Source organism: Tachyglossus aculeatus, chromosome 2, assembly GCF_015852505.1.
Source record: "Tachyglossus aculeatus isolate mTacAcu1 chromosome 2, mTacAcu1.pri, whole genome shotgun sequence".
NCBI classification, from domain to species: Eukaryota; Metazoa; Chordata; class Mammalia; order Monotremata; family Tachyglossidae; genus Tachyglossus; species Tachyglossus aculeatus.
In genome coordinates, this window is record NC_052067.1 from 28,198,070 (window position 1) to 28,219,439 (window position 21,370).

The 21,370-nt window shown below is 41.8% G+C and overlaps 1 protein-coding gene and 1 non-coding gene across 6 annotated transcripts in view; one reads left to right on the forward strand and one right to left on the reverse strand.

Moving 5' to 3' along the window:
* THRB (thyroid hormone receptor beta) overlaps positions 1 to 21,370 on the forward strand; it is a 331,256-nt gene that overhangs the window by 157,061 nt on the left and 152,825 nt on the right. For 4 of the 5 annotated variants that reach the window (XM_038760822.1, XM_038760804.1, XM_038760814.1 and 1 more), the window contains one exon: positions 11,322 to 11,392. The exons of the other annotated variant lie outside the window; for it this stretch is intronic. The gene's annotated coding sequence lies outside the window, so the exon portion shown is untranslated. The remainder of the gene's footprint in view (positions 1 to 11,321; positions 11,393 to 21,370) is intronic. 5 annotated transcript variants of the gene reach the window in all.
* LOC119925105 lies at positions 3,974 to 4,111 on the reverse strand. The gene has a single exon (XR_005449774.1). It is a non-coding gene; the product is annotated as a small nucleolar RNA SNORA7 (small nucleolar RNA).

Genomic DNA, 21,370 nt, shown 5'->3' on the forward strand with positions numbered 1-21,370 from the left:
GAGAATGATTCTTTTAGCAACACAGATGCAGATTAATAAAAACCTACTTTGGTTCTATAGGAATACTCCAAATCACCATGTAAAGACATAGGCATCGGTAGAAACCTTGAGTTACAGTTCATTTAACTCTTCCAGATCTGTTATTTCTCTCAAGATAACCTATCTGCATGATGGTTGAGAAGAAGTGTGGCCTAGTGGATAGAGCCTGGGCCTGAGAGTCAGAAGGACCTGGGTTCTAATCCTGGCTCCACCACTTGTCTGCTCTGTGACCTTAACTTCTATGCCTCAGTTACCTTATCTGTAAAGTGGGGATTAAGACTGCACACCCTAAGTGGGACATGGACTGTGTCCAACATAATTAGTTTGCATATACCCCAGTGCTTAGTACAGTACCTGGCACATAGTAAGTGTTTAACCAATACCATTAAAAATGGCTATTTTTAAAAATTATCAGTTGAATTGATTATAGTTGTTTAGTTCTTATTTTCTGCAAAGTGGAATACTAAGCACTGGGGAAAGCTACAAGTTTATTGTTTCAGACACAGTCCCTGGCCACAGGGGAGTCGCAATGCCCAGAAGAGGAACTGATGAAAGACACACAGGCAAAAAAATACCAGGGAGAATACAACAAAAATAATAAACTGGCAGCAATGGAAATAACCAAAGCTGAGTACATGACTGCTGAAAGATTTTCAGGCTCCTCACTACTGCTGGAAAGCTTTCTTTCCCTAGTCCAAAGGCTAAAGCATTACCCACATTCTAATCCATTAATCATATTTATTGAGCACTTACTGTGTGTAGGACACTGTACTAGGCACTTGGGAGAGTACAGTACAACAGTGTTGGTAGACATATTTCCTTTCCACAATGAGCTTACAGTCTATTGGAAATGCAGACTTCCTCTCCCACTGGACAACTCTTCATCTGGGCAGTGAGGGATAGGGAATGGAGGGTGATGATTCAACACATGCCTTAATTGAAGAAAGGGGGAGGCAGTGTGCTTGACCCAATTTCTGGACTATTTGTTGATGAGAAGGAGTATGGTGATAAATTATTATTGCAATGTCAAGCCCCATTAAGGAAGGTTTCAAGGCTCGCAAGGCTTTTGATCAGCAAATGACATGAGTTTCCAGAGAATGTGGAGGGAATAATACCGCCCTTTCCCATTGAGAATATGGCCCAGCTATAATTGTTCACGAGCAGTAGCAGAGCAGTTGCTCCTCTTCATTTCACAAGGATGATTTGTCTCTGTCAGTCAACAGAGAGAGAACCACTTAGTGCAGGGTAGCAATAAGACACTCAATTTCCCTGGCAAGTAAACAAGCTCCTCCCAGTAAGCTTCTCAGTCCCTAAAGAGAACAGAACTCATCGTTTTGTAAATCGTTTTTTACACCATCCAGCCCCAGTCGTAACTCTTTTACCTTGACATGAAATTCTCAGCAAAGAGGAACACAAAGTAAATCAAATAAATACACAATTAACCCGGTGGTTAATCCCGTTGCCATTATCATTGTTATGATTATCATTTTTGTTGCTACTAAGCACCACAGTGTTCTAAGCACAGTACAGAACACAAATCTAGTCCTGGTAGGGCCCAAAGTGATGTCACCTAAAAACACAAGACAACCTCTGACAGGGAGGGAACATGCTCAGCGAAAGGGAAGTTAGAAATAAACCGATGAAAATAATGAGTCTGTATTTCATTAGTCATCTGGAAAGTTTGTGCAGGATGAGTAACTTCTCCAAGTATCTTTTTTTTTCTGGGTGCTCAGAAGCAATAAAATGTCAAATGGAAAAATCATAGGCATGTCAAATCAAGCTACAGCAGGTCACCTGCTGCAAATATGGTCTACTGTGTTGCCTGTGAAGCGTGCTGAATTTTCCCCATCACCCTGAGATGTTTTGTAATTTAGACCAGTCTGTTTGGCATCCTAAGTTATAATTTGGAACATGCTTTGTTTACGTTATTTTAACAACGCAGTTCCAATTCATGTCTTTGTAGTTAAGGATATGTCAGCACTTTCCTTATTATGTTTATTTTTTTAGCAGATTATAACCTAACCATAAAAAAAGCCTTTCTGCCTGCAGTTTGACATTCAAGCTTAGCCAGGGCTGAGGGGAATGTGTAGAAATGCTAAGTGGCAGCAAAAATCAGTTGCTCTGGATAATGTCTTTGTGCTTCTCCTTTGCCCTGGCCTCCGACCTACTGGGCAGGCTCCTAAATTTGAGTGGTGTTATATGATGACAATTTGCACTAGTATTTTACTTTGCAACCCAAAAGATCTCATTCGCAAGCCCCATTCAAGGTCAGCTTTGGGTGGTAAGCAAGAGAGTCAGGGGCCTCAGGGAGCTCTGTCAAGGGGCAGCAGAATGGCAGTGGTGGAAAATTTGAAACATCCGTACATCAGGAGTCCTGCAACTCAGAAACAGCACCAGGTTTAACTGAGATCTGGGAGAGGAACGCACTGGGTCTGGAAAAAGGAAGGGCGTCAGCAATGCCCCCACTAGAGACACAGTGAAATGCCATATGGCCTCATTTCAATACACCATAAGCTTGGCCAAGTGAATGCCACATCCCAAGGGTCTGGGTGACCAAGATCCAGAACCTAGGGAGGAGGTGACAATTTTTTTCCTATCTTAATGCAGGCAAATGTGAAAGCTGGCCCTGACCCACTTCATGGCTCTTGGATGCCATCTTTCTTACCAAAGCTAAGCATAGCATCTGTGCCATCAAAGAGTGTGTGTGTGTGTGTGTAAGTAAACCTAAGAGTTTTTTCCTAAGTATGTTGGGGAAGGGTTTGCTATAGAGGAAGAATGTGTACTAAGTGTCCAAGAAACTAGAGTGGCAGAGGAATTAAGCCCACTGGGAGTATATAGTGAATGGTTTTATAACTTTTTGGACTCCACACCAAGATCCAGGATCTGCCTGAACATAATAATTATAATATTTATTCGCTTACTATGTGCCAAGCATTATACTAAGTGCTGATGTAGGTACAATAAAAGCAAACTGAACACCCCCTAAAGGAACTACATCCTGACCTACTCTAGGGAGCCACTAGGGTCTCGTGGCCTGGGTGGGAATCCATCTATCATGTTAGTGCATACCAAACTTCCAGTCTCCCTGATCTTCATCCCTGGAGTTTTATAGTTGTCAGCAGGCCTTGTCTGGAGTTTGAAAATGCAGGTTGGGTTGCATTCTTGGTTCACTGAGATAAAATTTCTAGACTGTTTCTGCATCCAAGTATGGTGTGCACACAGTAAGTGCTTAATAAATACAACTGAGTTTTGGAGATGGTGTAACTCTCCCACAATAAATGTATCTAATGGCTTGGTATCAGTTGGTCAGTCAGATGGCCAATTCGCCTTACAAAATGAGTAACATGGATTTCATGTTCAGCTTAAATTCCCTACTCCTGTATGGTCTCTGTTTCTGGGCATGAGGTATTTATTCTTTGTGCTTTATTTGCAAGAGCCACATAAATGTTGGCACACATAGAGGTTTTGCAATATTCCCCAGCATTGGTTGAGAGCATCCTTACCAAAGAGTTGGGACCAGCTACCTGTTTTGCTCTTAATAGTTTGCTTGCCACAGATTGCCAAAGATTTCCAGATAGAAAAATTACTTTCATCCCCTTGCATATGTGAGCACTGTCCTGTTAACACTGATCCATGGCTCAGGGCAGGAAATCATGAGGAATGTTGCATACTATTGGAATTTTAGGAGGAAATTAAATATATGAAAAGCAATTGTCTTGTTTTATGCTGGTGAGTTGTTTCCAACCTACCACCATGGACACATCTCTCCACAATGCCCCGCTCTCCATCTGCAATCATTCTGGTTGTGTATCCATAAAGTTTTCTTGGTAAAAATATGGAAGTGGTTTACCATTGCCGCCTTCCACACAGTAAACTCAAGTCTCCACTATCGACTCTCTCCCATGCCACTGCCGCCCAACATGGGTGAATTTTGACTTGTAGCAGATTGCCTTCCATTCACAAGCCACTGGCCAAGCTGGAACTGGAATAGTTAGGCCTCTGATTGACTCTCCCTCCTGTAGCCAAGACTGGTAGAGTACTGGAAACTCTCCAGGTTCGACCCTGAGAGGGGATGGAAAGCAATTACCCAGTTGGAATACGGCTATTTCCAAGTCTGCTATTTAATACTGTGGGAGTTCAGAAGAGGGAGATAAGAGTGCTGGAGAGCCAAAGATGAGTTGTGTGGTCAGGGTGGATTAGTCAGGGCTTTGGGAGAAGCAGCGTGGCTCAGTGGAAAGAGTCTGGGCTTCAGAGTCAGAGGTCATGGGTTCGAATTCCACCTCCACCACTTGTCAGCTGTGTGACTTTGGGCAAGTCACTTGACTTCTCTGTGCCTCAGTTACCTCATCTGTAAAATGGGGATTAAGTTTGTGAGCCCCACGTGGGACAACTTGATTACCTTGTATCTACCCCAGTGCTTAGAACAGTGCTTTGCACATTGTAAGCACTTAATAAATGCCATTATTATTATTATTGTTATTTGGTGTCATGATACTTTTCCCTTGAAAACAACTAGCCAAAGGACTGGCTCATTACTGATTCAAAAAAGACAAGAAGAATACAACTCATTAATGAAGCTTTGGTAACACTGAGTCACTAAAAATATTTTTTTTAAATAGCCAAGTTCTTTTTGCGTGTTCTTGTGCTTTGCCTAAATCCTAAGAAGAAGCAAGATAGATGGCTTAGTGGATAGAGCAGGGGCCCGGGAACCAGAAGGACCTGGGTTCTAATCACAGCTCTGCCACATGATGATGATGATGGTATTTGTTAAGCGCTAACTATGTGCCAAGCACTGTTCTAAGCACTGGGGTAGGTCATCAGGTTGTTCCATGTGGGGCTTATGATACTAAGTGGTAGCAGCTGAATGTCTGTGACACATGCCATACAACACAATGGAATCCACGTTTGCCACGTGTGAAATGCCTGCTACTGATGTTCAAATGATTGTGTAGAGACTGTTTTCACACCTCAGCCTCTATGGTGATCAAATCAAGTATGAAAATACTTTCTGCCACATGTGTGCTGTGACACCTCGGGCAAGTCGCTTAACTTCTCTGGGCCTCAGTTACTTCATCTCTACAACGGGGATTAAGAGTGTGAGCCCCATGTGGGACAGAGACTGTGTCTAACCTGATTAAATTGTATCTACCCCAGTGCTTTGAAAGGTTCAACAGCTAGTTTGCTGTATAGTTTAGAATTTGGGGAAGTTTGTTTGAGCTTGCTTTCTTGAAATGATTGGTTCTTTTTTCAGGGCAGCTTTGGGGTTTTTTGCTTTTTGCCAAATCTCAGTTAACCATGACCAGAAGACTAGGAGAGCATAATAATGATGGTATTTGTTAAGCACTTACTAACAATCAACCAATCAATAATATTTATTGAGCACTTACTATGTGCAGAGCACTGTACTAAGCACTTGGGACAGACACAATTAGCAGACACATTCCCTGCCAATAATGAGTTTACAGTCCAGAGGTCGGTATCCTTTGAAAGCCATTGTTAATCCAACAATCTCTTTTAATCCTAGAGTTTTCATTTCGTCTCCAACAAAATATTTTACCACAAGTGCTAACAAGGCATAAAATAAATTGGTTTGAGTTTCATTTCCTCCTTCTTCCCACTGATCAGTGGGATGCTAATGAGCAATGGAATAGCCAGAATGTAGATGAAGAAAAAGAAAGAGAAGGAAGAGACCTGACTCATTCACAAATTGGATAATCTCCTGATTAATTGAAAGTTGTCTGTGTTAGACAACCTTTGAATGTGTGAAGATAAAGCTACTACACTTACTTAGTAATTGTGCCAGCCATTTCTTGATCACTTGACTTTATCTGGTGAAACAGACATAAATCAAAGAATCCAAAGAATGATCACCATGTCATAGCTGTATTCATTCTGAACTGTGGATATACAAATACATGCTGGAGGAGTAGGGGTCCAACTACACCTGAATTTGGTAATCCAGTTTTACTGGAATTTCACCATGTTCAAAATGGCACTGCTACACTTCCAGCAGATGTTACAGGCAAGCTATTTCTATCCGTACCTACTTTTATTTGTGTTTAAACTGTAGTTTATATGACAAATCCACCTTGGAAATATGCTCAGTTCATTTCTCATTACACAATTTTCTACTTACAGTGTAAATTTAAATAGTAGTCAATAGGTTTGGAGATAGTACCTACCCTAATTACATTTAAAAAAACTGGCCTCCCTGTTTCACACCTAATTATTTCATCAGAATTTAATAATAATAATAATTTCGGTATTTGTTAAGTGCTTACTATGTGCCAAGCAGTGTTCTAAGCCCTGTAGGAGATACAGTGCAAATCAGGTTGTTCCATGTGGGGCTCACAGTCTTAGTCCCCATTTTCCAGATGAGGTAACTGAGGCACAGTGAAGTTAAGTGACTTGCCCATAGTCACACAGCTGACAAGTGGTAGAGTTGGAATTAGAACCCATGACCTGTTACTGCCAAGCCCACACTCTTTCCACTGAACCATGCTGCTTCTCTTAGGAAGTGCATCTCTAACTGGAATTAGTATCAAACTTTGTTCAATTGCAGTTGTGAAATTTCAACCTCAGATTGGCTGATTAATATATTTCACACCTACTTCATAGCTTCTCTTAGCCTAATGTCTATGTAGTGAAATGTGTTTGCAAAAGTTAAACCTGGTCATTTAGCTGTTGAGCTGCTTCCCATAAGTTGGATTCTTTTCCACACTGATTTTGGTAGCTTGTGCTAAACTTTAGAAGTGGGTTTGTTGTCATTCCAGCTTCTTGTCATTCTGATCAAAATGGTTTATTATGAAAAAATAAAGCTGAGTGAATCGCAGACTTGTCTTTATAGGAATTATGTAATTTTTCTTTGCTTAAATGAAAAAAGGAGGCCCAACCAGATGTATTTCTAGACATGTATTTTCTGATTGTGAATTTTGGAAAGGACAAAAGAGGTCTGTTTTAGAAATAAGGAATCTTCCTTTTTTCATCTTCTCTGTAATGGTTACCTTGTTATTTGAGTCCTTTTGTTCAGGAAAGGGCAAAAAATGGCGAAACGAGGAAGTCTTGGAGATGCTACATTGTCTCTCTTTATTCCCTTTTGTAACTTTAAACAATGTGGTAGGTGCAGAACTGACGCAATTTGCGCAATTTTTTCATTTAAAATGTATAGGAAGTGCTTCCTTTTTCAACTAATTAAATGTTCATCTTGAAAGAAAGGGATTGGAATGAATGCACACACTAGAAGATCAAACTAAGGCACTTATCCATTGACAGGCCAGTGTTTTCAATAAAATTTTGGTTTCCCGTACTATTGCATTCATGGGAAAGAATTACCATTGAAGCACTTTAGAAGTGGTGATCTGATGTTTTGAAATAGCTGCAAGATCTAAAGAATTAAAAATCCCTTCTGATTCTGGCATGTCATTTAACAAATCCACAAGACCTCAACTCCATAAATTTAAAAACCTTCTAAAATCCCACCTCCTCTAGGAAAACTTCCCCAAATAATTCACAGTACCCTAGTCAAGCCCACCCAACCAATCTCATTGAACACATATGTATTTCCTTTCTTTCCTCAGCACATATTTGAATATTTATATAATTATTTGGTTTTCATTTGAAATAGTCAACAACTTATTTTACTATTTCCTCTTGTTATGGTTGGAATGCTTTCTGCTATATCCTCCTATTTGTAAATAATTTTTGTCTTTCCTCCATTGGAGCTCCTTAAGGGCAGGGAATCTGTGGTGCTTCTATTGAATACATTCAAGTACCGAAAACAGTCCTTTGCACTCAGGAACTCTATAGATACTACCGATTGATTTGGCTTTTTCATTTTCTCAATGTGATTAACATTTGCATCCTATTTCATTTTTTTCCTATGTTAAAGTGTTAGTGTTAGTTTTCAGCCATCCCAATATTTCTTTAAGAACTACTGAGAAGCAACATGGCCTAGTGGAAAGAGCCATGGGTCGGGAATCAGAGGACCTGGGTTTTATTAATAATAGTGATGGCATTTGTTAAGCACTTACTATGTGCAAAGCACTGTTCTAAGCACTGGAGCACTGTTCTTTATTCCCAGCTCCACCTCTTGTCTGCTATGTGACCGTGGGCAAGACACTCAGTTTCTCTGTGCCTTGGTTCCCTCATCTGCACATGGGGAGTCAATACCTGTTCTCCTTCCTTCTTAGACTGTGATCCCCATGTGGGACCAGATTATTTTGTATTTACCCCAGCACTTAGTACAGTGCTTGTCACATAGTGAGCACTCAACACATATTATTATTATTATTATTATTATTATTATTATTATTATTATTATTATTATTATTATTATTATTATTATTATTACCTACTATGAAGACTACTGAGTTCCCAGCCCTGCTGAGGGCTGTGAGATCCATTTTTGGCAATGAGTAGTTTATTCAGATGATGATTTATCGGTTCCACAATGCCAACAAGGAAGTTTTGCTCAAGTGAAACATTGTGAGAATCAGTTGACAGAAGAAAAACAGTAACCCACAATAACATTTAGCTCTGGGGAGGGGACTGGGATGTTTCGTATCTGGTTGAAAAACCCTCTCTTCCCCCTGGCAGTTCTGTAAAGTGGGCACTGAAAAGCAAACTGCAATGGTATTTCTTCATGGGGCACAGAAATGCCCATTGGATTGGACTAGGAAGCAAAAGTATGAAATCAGAAGTTTGGCTGATGAATTTTGGTAGGCTTGGGGGCCTACTCTTCAGTGTGAGAGGAAGGGTAGAAGGAGGGCAGGGTTTCTAAGGAGGTTAGAGCCTCCGAGGTGACAGATGTCTCGAGGCTAACAGGTCAAGCAGACACCATTTTAGGTATTTCCAGCCCTGAGTAGAAACTCTTGATTTTAGGAAGAGGCTTGGGATAAGTGAGACCGGGAGGTCCACTTAGCTGTTCTGGGAATCACCCCCACAGAGTAGATATGTAATAATAATAATAATAATGATGATGGCATTTATTAAGCGAGTAGTATGTGCAAAGCACTGTTCTAAGCACTGGGGAGGTTACAGGGTGATCAGGTTGTCCCACGTGGGGCTCACAGTCTTAATCCCCATTTTACAGATGAGGGAACTGAGGCCTAGAGAAGTGAAGTTACTTGTCCACAGTCACATAGCTGACAATTGGCGGAATGGGGATTTGAACACATGACCTCTGACTCCAAAGCCTGTGCTCTTTCCACTGAGCCATGCTGCTTCTCAGGTGGCAGTGTATTCTGCCACTTGTCTGCCATGTGACCTTAGGCAAGTCACTTAACTGCTCTGTGGCTCAGTTCCCTCATCTGTAAAATGGGGATTCAGTACCTGATCTCTCCTACTTAGACTGTAAGGCCCACATGGAGCATGATTATCTTGTATCTACTCTAGCACTTATTCTGGTGCTTGACCCAGAGACAGTGCTTAACAAATTCTACAGTTATTTTTTATTATTCTCTCATGTCTTATTTATAAGGCCTGACCTACACAAGGGTATTTAGTACTTTGGAAGTGGAGACAAATGGAGTAGTGGTGGCCATTTATACTATTGGCCAGTAGTAATAATACTACTATTATTCTATACTCACTCCCTTGGTGACCTCATTTGCTCCCACAGCTTCAACTATCATCTCTACACTGATGACACCCAAATCTACATCTCTGCCCCTGCTCTCTCCCCCTCCTTCCAGGCTTGCATCTCCTCCTGCCTTCAGGACCTCTCCATCTGGATCAATCAATCAATCAATCAATCGTATTTATTGAGCACTTACTGTGTGCAGAGCACTGTACTAAGCGCTTGGGAAGTACAAGTTGGACTTGGGAAGCACAAGTTGGGCTTGGGAAGTACAAGTTGGATGTCTGCCCGCCACCTAAAACTCAACATGTCCAAGACTGAACTCCTTGTCTTCCCTCCCAAACCCTGCCCTCTCCCTGACTTTCCCATCACTGTTGATGGCACTACCATCCTTCCCATCTCACAAGCCCGCAACCTTGGTGTCATCCTCAACTCCGCTCTCTCGTTTACCCCTCACATCGAAGCTGTCACCAAAACCTGCCGGTCTCAGTTCTGCAACATTGCCAAGATCCACCCTTTCCTCTCCATCCAAACTGCTACCCTGCTCATTCAAGCTCTCATCCTATCCCGTCTGGACTACTGCATCAGCCTCCTCTCTGATCTCCCATCCTCCTGTCTCTCCCCACTTCAATCCATACTTCACACTGCTGCCCGGATTGTCTTTGTCCAGAAACGCTCTGGGCAAGTTACTCTCCTCCTTAAAAATCTCCAGTGGCTACCAATCAACGTATGCATCAGGCAGAAACTCCTCACCCTCGGCTTCAAGGCTCTCCATCACCTCGCCCCCTCCTACCTCACCTCCCTTCTCTCCCTCTACAGCCCAGCCCGCACCCTCAGCTCCTCTGCCGCTTATCTCCTCACCGTGCCTCGTTCTCGCCTGTCCCGCCGTTGACCCCCGGCCCACGTCATTCCCCTGGCCTGGAATGCCTTCCCTCCCCACATCCACCAAGCTAGCTCTCTTCCTCCCTTCAAGGCCTTACTGAGAGCTCACCTCCTCCAGGAGGCCTTTCCAGACTGAGCCCCCTCCTTCCTCTCCCCCTCCTCCCCCTCTCCATCCCCCCCGCCTTACCTCCTTCCCTTCCCCACAGCACCTGTATATATGTATATATGTTTGTACATATTTATTACTGTATTTATTTATTTTATTTGTACATGTTTATTCTATTTATTTTATTTTGTTAATATGTTTTGTTTTGTTCTCTGTCTCCCCCTTCTAGACTGTGAGCCCACTGTTGGGTAGGGACCATCTCTGTATGTTGCCAACTTGTACTTCCCAAGCGCTTAATACGGTGTTCTGCACACAGTAAGTGCTCAATAAATATGATTGATTGATTGATTATTGAGAGAAGAGAGTATAGTAATAGCTATTGAATCACATTCATCGCATCCTGCAGAAACTTAGAAGCAGCACCTCATATTAGTCTTCCTGACTCTCTTCGGGTGACAGAAATGTGAAAGGATCTCAGAGAAAGGTGATGGAGTTAGCGTTTTGATTCCTTCCATATAGAATTATGTATTAACAACTAGAGAACTGGTATTTAAAATGGGGTAGATGACCATGCCTAAATGCTGTTCTATTGAAAACATAGATGGTATAAGCTTATATATTGCAAAGTTTTTCAATATAAAGTAAAATTTTGGGTTGGTGAACATGTGAGAGAGAAAAGCAACAAAATGACCTTATAAAATCTTCTTCTTCTTTTAGGCCCCCATCTTGTATGTGGAGGATGAGAAACTGTCTTGAATTCATCTCTCCATCCTAGGCCCGTCTGCTTGGTGAGTGGGTATGTGGGGAAGGGAGAGGATGGTTTAAGTCAATTTTAAGGAAGATCTGGCTACAGCTAAAATGCCAACAGGACCTTCTATGAACTTTTTTTAAGCAATTCCTCTCCATGTTGCACTTCACTTTCCTGTCATCTTAAGGGGACTGCAGTGCCCAGGTATCCACAGAGAACAGGGCTGCCATAAAGACTGGAATTCGTCCTTCGTCCAGACATGTTAGGGATCTTGGAAGAGCTCACTCTCCCTACGAAACAAGAGGGGAGAGTACGGCTGACCTGTGAGATATTAATATGTCTCGTGCAAATCAAAGTGAGAGTGTGTTTCCCCTGGCTCTTTGCAATCCAGATAAATCAGGACCCACATCTCTCTGCCACTCCTTTAAGGGTTTGTCTCTGAAATTGCTTTTGGCTTCTGACTTTTAACTCCTACTCACCTTTTTGATGTTATATCAGACGAGACAGCCCTTTATACATTTCTTTTCTCTGGATAAAAACATTTGGCATTTCAATATTGGATAGTGTCGCAGAAGGCTGATCTCATATGTAGGGAGGGATTCTATGCATATGAAAATCTGCTTTCCCTTACATAGTTGAGTCTTTTGAGTCTATCAGATCCAATAAATTTAACAGTCATCATTACATCGATACATCTTCTAGCTTTAGGGAAGCAGCGTGGCTCAGTGGGAAAAGCCTGGGCTTTGGAGTCAGAGGTCATGGGTTCAAATCCCAGCTCCACCAATTGTCAGCTGTGTGACTTTGGGCAAGTCACTTAACTTCCCTGTGCCTCAGTTACCTCATCTGTAAAATGGGGATTAAGACTGTGAGCCCCCCATGGGGCAACCTGATCACCTTGTTACCTCCCCAGTGCTTAGAACAGTGCTTTGCACATAGTAAGCACTTAATAAATGCCATCTTTTTTTTGCAGTTAATCAATTGCATTTATTGTGGACAGCACTGTACTAAGTACTTGGGAGAGTACAGTATAACACTTTAACAGACACATTCCCTGCCCGCAACGAGCGTATAGTCTAGAGGGGGAGACAGACATTAATATAAATAAATTATGATTACGTACATAAGTGCTGTAGGCGGCGGGGAGGCAGGGAGGTGAATAAAGGGAGCAAGTTAGGGTGACCCAGAAGGGAGTGAAAGAAAAGGAAAAGAAAGCATAGTCAGGGAAAGCCTCTTTGAGGAAATACGCCTTCAGTAATGCTTTGAATAGGGGAGAGTCATTGTCTGTCGGATCTGAAGAAGGAGGGCATTCAAGGCCAGATGCAGGACCTGGGTGAGAGGTCAGCAGCGAGATAGAGGAGACTGAGGTACGGTGAGTAGGTTGGCATTAGAGGAGTGAAGTGTCGGGGCTGGGTTGTAGTAGGAGAGCAGCGAGGTGAGGCAGGAGGGGGCAAGGTGATTGAGTGCTTTAAAGCCAGTGGTAAGGAGTTTCTGTTCAATATGTTTGATATGCATTAGGCCTTGGAATTAGACCCAATTTAAGAAAATCTCTACATTCTGATCAGAAGAATCAATGATCTGGCATTCCCCATGTTGGTCCAATTCTGATTTATTAAAACCAGAATGCTTTCTGCTATAGAGCTGCGGGAATTTTCTTAAAGGAGGCCCACAGTGCTAGGATTTCTTTAGGTTTCAAAGTTCTCTTCAAGATATTTGGTATGTTTTCCACAAAAGGTTTTGCAATCTTCTTATGATAGGAGTGAAGAGAGCTAGAGTCAGAGGAGATATGTGGGCAGGAAGCAGATGGGATTGTTGGTTTGAAAAAATAAAGAATAGCTTTTAGAAAAAAAAATTCTGGAAAATGAATCTTGCTAGACCTCTGTGATTTCATAGGATTTTTCGGTATGTTTTGTTAAAAGAAATACTCCCTAAGGCTTTTTTAGGAGGTGTGGGGGGCGGGGGCGGGGAAGAGAGGGGGAGGGGTGGAGGGAGCAGTCGAATCTCCCCTTGTTTGGTTCCCAGAAGTGATTTTCATGGCTCCTTAAATATCCTACTGAGATTTCCTGTGTGCGATGGTAATTTGTTTATTCTATTTATATGAGCATTCATTTGGGGGCTATCGCCTTGATGTGTGGACAACTCACCAAAATTGAAAACTAGCAGATACATGTTACTTGAAGCAAACATGAAAGGAAATGAAACCCACTGTTAGCAGAAACCCTGTGAGCACAGCCAGCATACTAGTCAACCATAAACTAATGATTTAAAGTGCACTCTGATGACTTTCAAGTCAGATGTTTGGTAGAATGTGAGCTACAGAATTATTCAGGTAGGGAGATTATGCCATTACCCCTTTGGTGTCAGATTTTTACCTGAGGAGCTTGTTGGCAGAAGCTCCCCGCAAATGCACTCATCCTGCAAGTACCAACCTGGGTAATTTGTGAATCGGTGTTGTTTTCTTGGTTTATGAATGTAAGATTGACTTAATACGGCCGGAAAGGGAATTCAAGACAGTAGTAGTAGCAGAGCGTCTCTGGAACTAATCTGACTGGGTTCAATGACAGGTGTTAGTAGCCTGCTGATGGTCAGGAATCTTAGAATTTCAAATCCTGAAGATCTTGAAAATCTGCACTCTTATCTCATGATGGCAGTGAGGGAAGCCTGGGTGAGGAAGCACATCCTGGAGAGGACTCCGTGGAGTTGTGAGCAACATGTTTGGCATTCTTTACTTTGAAGAATACATCAGGTGGCAGAGTCCTAGCAGTTACGAAGCCCCAACGCATCTCTCAGCACAGACAACTACGAGGCAACCTGAGAGTATGTAATTGGGGTAATTCAGCCATGCATTTCTTGGGCATTGCATTCAGCTCTGAGTAAATTTTGTGCTTAGGAGTGTTTTCCCTCCACCTGATTTAGAAAGATATGCCAGAAAAATTTTCATCTGAGGAGTGGAGAAGGCAAATCGTGATATTGTGTAGGACAGCATCGTAAGTATTATTTCACTGTAAATGTCTCCTGACAGAGTCTGTTGCTAGGGCATGGATGGCAGACTTCTTGGAACTTGTTTTCAACAGCCAAATGCTTCTCTCAGATGCTTGTTGTGGCTTGCATGGCATTGCATACCTGTTACCAAAAGTAGATTTGGTGGTAAAAGAGGAGTTTCTTTTTCTACATAGCTCTCATCTGTCTTGAAAGGAAATGAAGAGCAAGAGAAAAGGGCAGGAGCCTCAGTTTTTCAATTTGATTGAGGCAAAATATTATTGAGTGCTGATTTTAACCCCTCATTAGGTTTGGACTCCCACTCTTTAAATTAGAAACAATCAGGTATAAAGAGAATTTGAAAGCTGAAGTAATGGGTCCACAATAATTTAAATGACCCTTAAAAGCTTTAAATGTAAGTTTTATCAAGATGGGCTGAAAGGAGGTTTTGAGAAATCCTCAAGATTTTTGGATGAGTTGAAAGGTGATACTCTAGTGATTTGCATTCAAATAATGTGTTTTCCTTCTCTTGTCAAAGCTTGATGAATATTAAAGATTAAAGGTGTCCTTGACATTTTTCTAAGTGTTTGAATGAGCTAGCACCAAGTCCTGTGGCTGACTTTCTATTTAATAGATGAGGAAATGTAGTTGTATTCTTATGGTTGCCTTTAATAACCACTTAGTACAGCACTCCACACTAAGTGCTCAAAAATGCCACTGATTGATAACCAGAAAGAGAACTATTGAACTCTCCCAAGCACTTAGTACAGTCCTCTGCACACAGTAAGCACTCAGTAAATACAATTGAATTTGGAGCATTTATTTTCAGGCAGAGGGCAGTTTATGGTCAGAAACTGATAGCTTCAGATATGTCTTCATTTTTTGTTGAATGTATTTTAATCTGGTCTGTTTAACTCCATATGTTGACTTTTGAGGCCAGGGGTACACTAGAAATGCATTCAGATAATTGAAACTAAAAGTATACACAGGGCTCCATCATGGATATCTAAATATTTCAGTTTGTAACAAAACAAAACACTGCTTTTTGAAAATTAAGACCAGGAGAATTTTGGCTTCAATTAAATAAAAAAAAATTTTGCTGTGTGTCCATCCATTCTCAGTGCCCGTGATACACCCCATCAGGGACTGGAAGGTGTTTTCTTGTTCCCTTTGTTTTTCTTTTGTTATTTATTAGTGTAAAGAAAGACTGGGGAGTTCATGTGGGCATTTTGAACGAATTAGTGTAAAAAATAGGAAGCTTGTGTGTGTGTGTGTGTGTGTGTGTGTGTGTGTGTGTGTGTGTGTCTGTTGTGGCCTAGTGGAAAGAGCATTTTTGGGTCTGGGAGCCAGAAGACCTGGGTTCTGATCCTGATTCACCCTCGGCTCCAAGGCTGTCCATCACCTCACCCCCTCCTACCTCACCTCCCTTCTCTCCTTCTACAGCCCAACCTGCACCCTCCATTCCTCTGCCACTAACCTCCTCACTGTACCTCGTTCTCACCTGCCCCGCCATCGACCCCTGGCCCACGTCCTCCCCCTGGCCTGGAATGCCCTCCCTCCACACATCTGCCAAGCTGGCTCTCTTCCTCCCTTCAAAGCCCTACTGAGAGCTCACCTCCTCCAGGAGGCCTTCCCAGACTGAGCCCCCTTTTTCCTCTCCTCCTCCCGATCCCCCCTGCCCTACCTCCATCCCCTCACCACAGCACCTGTATATATGTTTGTACAGATTTATTAATCTATTTATTTTACCTGTACATATTTACTATTCTATTTATTTTGTTAATGATGTGCATCTAGCTTTATTTCTATTTATCCTGATGACTTGACACCTGTCCACATGTTTTGTTTTGTTGTCTGTCTCCCCCTTCTATACTGTGAGCCCATTGTTAGGTAGGGACCGTCTCTATATGTTGCCAACTTGTACTTCCCAAGCGCTTAGTACAGTGCTCTGCACACAGTAAGTGCTCAATAAATACGATTGAATGAATGAATGAATGATTCTGTCACCTGCCTGCTGTGTGACCTTGGACAAGTTACTTAACTTCTCTTTGCCTTCGTTTTTTCATCTGTAAAATGGGGATTTAACTTCCTGTTCTCCCGGTTTCTTAGACTTGGAGTGCCAGGTGGGACAGGGACTGGGTTCAACCCAATTATCTTTTATCTATCCAGAACTTCGTACAGTGCTTGGTGCAGAGTAAGCATTATTATTATTATTGTTACTGTTATTATGATGATGATGTTGATAATGTATTCAACAGAAAAAGTAGGTAACTGCCCAAAATGGATATTTTGTTTCTATTACATCATGCAGACATGGGACATGACCTTTGAATTGGGTAACTATATTGCTAATTCAGTTTGCTTCAATTTTTTTAAAATAATGTATTTTCAAGTGGTTATTCTGGGCAAATTTAGTCACAAGATTTTAAAGAGGAAAATCAATGATGGTCTATATTGATATATAGTCTTACTGACAGTTTGACCGTGGGCAATTTTCTCTTTCTCTTGATCCTCCATCTTAATTTATTCTGGGTGAGGAGAGAGCATGCTTTGCTGTTCTAAAAGATTGCATGCTCTCTCTTCATTTAACAGACTGACTCTAATTCCTACCAGTTCTTCCTTTATCACATATCATGAATCCTTCCCTTCTATCACATATCATGGATCCTTCCCTTCATCACCTTTACAACTATCAACCTAGTTAAGTTGTCTCCTTCAGACTCAATCAATCAATGGCATTTACTGAGCACATACTGTTTGCAGAGCACTATATTAAGTGCTTGGAAAAGTGCAATACAACAGAGTTGGTAGTTCCGATCTCTGCCTACCTGAAGCTTACAGTCAACTGGGGGGAAGCAGATATTAAAATGGATTACAGACAGGGAAAATAGTAAAGTACAATAGTAATAACAATAATAATGATGGCATTTATTAAGCACTTACTATATGCAAAGCACTGTTCTAAGCACTGGGGAGGTTACAAGGTGATCAAGTTGTCCCACGAGGGGCTCACAGTCTTAATCCCCCATTTTCCAGATGATGTAACTGAGGCCCAGAGAAGTGAAGTGACTTGCCCAAAGTCACACAGCTGACAATTGGCGGAGCCCGGATTTGAACCCATGACCTTTGACTCCAAAGCCCAAGCTGTTTCCACTGAGCCACGCTGCTTCTTGTGGTTGCTTAGTAGTTGCATAAGTATTGTGGGGCTGAGGTGAAAATCAAAGTGCTTAAGGGGAACACAGCTAAGTTCATATTTAGAATAAGTTAGACACAGAGAGGAGGGCAAATAAAGGAATGAAGTCTGGGAAGGCCTCATGGAGGCGATGTGATGTTAGGAGAGTTTTGAAGATGGGAGAGCTGAACTGTTGGATATGAAGGGAGAGGGAGTCCAGGTGGTGGGATAGACAAGATTGAGATGTAGAGAACTGGTTGATGTTAGAGGAATGGAGAGTGTGGGTTGGGTTGTAGTAGATCTTCAAGGTTAGGTAGGAGGGAGAGAGCTGATGGAGTGCCTTAAAGCCGATGGTATGGAGCTTCTATTTGATGCACAAGTAGATGTTTTTAAGAAGTGGGGAGATATGGACTGAATGGATTTTCAGAAAAATGATCTGGGCAGCAAAGTGAAATGTGGGCTAGGAAGGACATAGGGAGGTCAGTGAGGAGGCTGATGCAGTAGTCAAGGCGGGAAATGAGTTCTTGGATCAAGGTGGTAGCAGTTTGGATGGAGAGGAAAAGGTTGATTTTAGAGATGTTGTTGAGGTAGAACCAGCAGGATTGGTGACAGATTGAATGTGTGGGTTGAATGAGAAAGATGAGTCAAGGATAATGTCAAGGTTACAGACTTTTGAGGCAAGGAAGATGTTGGTGCCATCTACAGTGATGGGGAAGTCAGAGGAGGACAGGGTTTGAGTGGGTAGATGAGGAGTTCATTTTTGGACATGTTAAGTTTGATGCTCTGTCTGGGCATACAAGTAGAGATGTCTTGAAGGTAGGCGACAGTGTGAGACTGCAGAGAAAGAGGTCAGGCCTGGATAGGTAGATTTGGGAATCATCCACGAAGAGGTGGTAGTTGAAGCCCTGAGAGCAAATGAGTTCTCCAGAGTGGTGGGTTTGAATGTAGAACAGAAGGTGACCCAGAACTGACCCTTGAAGCACCCATGGTTTGTGGGTGGGAGGCAGAGGAGGATCCTATGAAAGAGATTGAGAAGGAGCAACCAGAGAGATAGGAGGAGAACAAGAAGAGGACAGTGTAAGTAAAGCCAGGGTTTGATAATGTTTCCAGAAGAAGAGCATGGCCAGAGTATTGAAGGGAACAGAAGGTTTGGGGAAGATTAGGATGTAGAAGCAATTGGATTTGATGAGAAAGAGGTCATTGGTGACCTTACAGAGGGCCATTTCCATTGAGTGAAGGAGATGGAAGCCGGAAATTGAGGAGAGAATTGGAGGAGAGATAGTGGAGGCAGCAAGTGTAGAAAATTCACTCAAAGAGTGTGGGGAGGAATGGTAGGAGGGAAATATAATCATAACTAGAAAGTGTCATGAGGTCAAGGGATTTTTTTTGTTTTTTTGTTTTCTTTTAGGATGAGAGATTCACAGGTGTGCTTAAACGCAGTGAGGGGAAAGACATCAGAAAGTGAAAGATTGAAGATGGTGGTCAGGGAGCAAATAAGAGAGGGGGTAATTGCTTTGATAAGGTGCAAAGGGATGGGGTCACAAGGACATGTGTCCTATATGTGATATCTTCTAAAATACCATTCCAAATATTACCCCTCTCCTTAAAAATCTCCATTGATTTTTTTCATCCTCACATTCAGTGAAAACTCTCAGCTTTAAGGCTCTCCAGCATTTGTGTATGTATTATGTATTCACTCTCTTCTCCTCCCAGATCCCAGTTAGCATTCTTTGTTCCTCTCAAACTAACCTTCTAACTATTTGCTGCTTGCAGGCTTTTTCTCTCTCGCACCGAACGCTCACACCTTTCTCCTTGCATGGAATTTCCTCCATCTCAAATCTGCCAAACCACTTCCCTTCCTTCCTTGGAGGAATTTCCTAAACAATTGTCAACCTTTCTGGTTACTACCCCATAAATTTCCAGAACACTTATGTGTGTGTCTGTTTATTGAACATTTATTTATGTTATAAATGGAGTGGGGAGAGGCTGGAGGCCAGGAGACCAGCCCATGGCTGTAGCTACTGTACAGTCTCTACAATCTTTCCCAGCTACAGCAAAGCTACTGTAGTCTTTCCCAGTGGAATCTTCAACAAAATTTGCTACATACATTCAGAAAATTATAGAAATATGCAACCTTGCCTGGATGATTAGGTGGTTGGTCTTTGACCAGTCACATTTCTAACTTTTATTCTTTGAACTCAAAAGCCTGTACTTATAATAAAGCAATCTGGTCCACCTTGTTCTGGTGTTATGGAGTGTTGTGGGTAGACTGTTTAATAAACAGCTGAGGCATGACAGTTACTGTCCATGTAGTTGACAGATTCATGCCACCGGTTTGTGGGTGGTCTGTAGCTAAGAATTTTGAGCTTTAAAATTCAGGTTTGTCAGGTGCCAGAAAAACTAAATCCATCAAGTTGTTATCTATTAGAACTGTGCCTTTAGAGAGGAGAATTACAAGTAGCTAATATCTTTTCTAGTGCCAAAGAGTAACCTCTAATCTCAAATGACTGAGGTAGTTATTTCAAAATTGGATTCTTGTATGTAGTATTTGTTAAGCTCTATTAGCATCTGGGATCAAAGCCATATAAAAATCGTTAAAAGCATTTTGACTTTAAAGTAGTTAAACTCGACACAGGCAAATTTTATCTCTACCCCCATATCCTGAAAGTGAAAATTGAGTTTCTTTGTTATGTTGATGGATTTTAGGTCTGTTTGCTTTGAGCTGATGAAATGAGAAAGATACACCAAATCCCCAGGGAGTCAGTGCTTCCAGAACTGGGAAGTCAGCTGTAAAGGGATCAGGCTTGCTTGTAGGACAGGTAGGGAGTTTCAGGCGGGTTCCCAGAGGAAATACGTTCCCAACAATCCAAGCTGTATCCCACAGAGATGAGCCAAGGAAACATAGCTACCATAAAATTCATGTTAAAAATGCTTTCACAGTCTTCCAACCATACTAAAGAATCACTCCTACTACACACTTTCTGCCACAAAAGGCCAAGAAATCTTGAACTCAGAAGCTGCAAGCTAATCATTTTTCAGCTTTGGAGGTAGCAAGCATGTTGAAGTTGTAGTTTCACAGATGAAACATCTATTTTCAAATCAAAGTTACTGTCAATAATAGTTTACCATTCTCTTTCGATTTTCCACAATGAGTCATTGATCCCAAAAGAGGAGACTTGGAGAAGTCACCTCTAGGCCATTTCTCGCCTATCAAAAGAAACTGGCCCTCAAACATTTGACAAATATCTGTCCTATTTCAAAGATCTTCTGGGAAGGTGATTCTGGGCATTGATTTTGCACTTCTTTGAAATGTAATTTGTCTTGTCTGAGGTGTCATTTCAAAATTGGGATTATATCCTTTACTGGCTTCACCATTTGTCTGCTGTGTGACCTTGGGCAAATCACTTAACTTCTCTGTGCCTCAGTTATATCAACTGTAAAATGAGGATTTAGACTGTGAGACCCATGTGAGACATCGGCTATGTACTACCTGATTAGCTCATATCTACCCCAGTGCTTAGTGCAGTGCCTGGCACTTAGTAAGCCCTTAGCAAATTCCTTTAAAACAAAGAAGAAAAAAAACAAAAAACTTGTTGGAAGATTGCAGTCGGGAAGTCTAAATTACAGGTTTTTGAAAAAGTGAGAAATTTTAGAGGATGAAATTCCTGCAAGAGATTTGGCACACTCAATGCATTAATTTTAGGAAAATACAGAGCTCACTGATTGAGTGTACCTAAAAGGATGGTGGGAAGGAGAGTGAACGACAGGATTTGATTGCAGGTACTTCTCCCCAGCCCAACAGTTGGTTATATTTGTGTCAATGATTAGTCCATCCTCTTGACTGCAAGTTGCTTTGTCAGTTAAGTACTC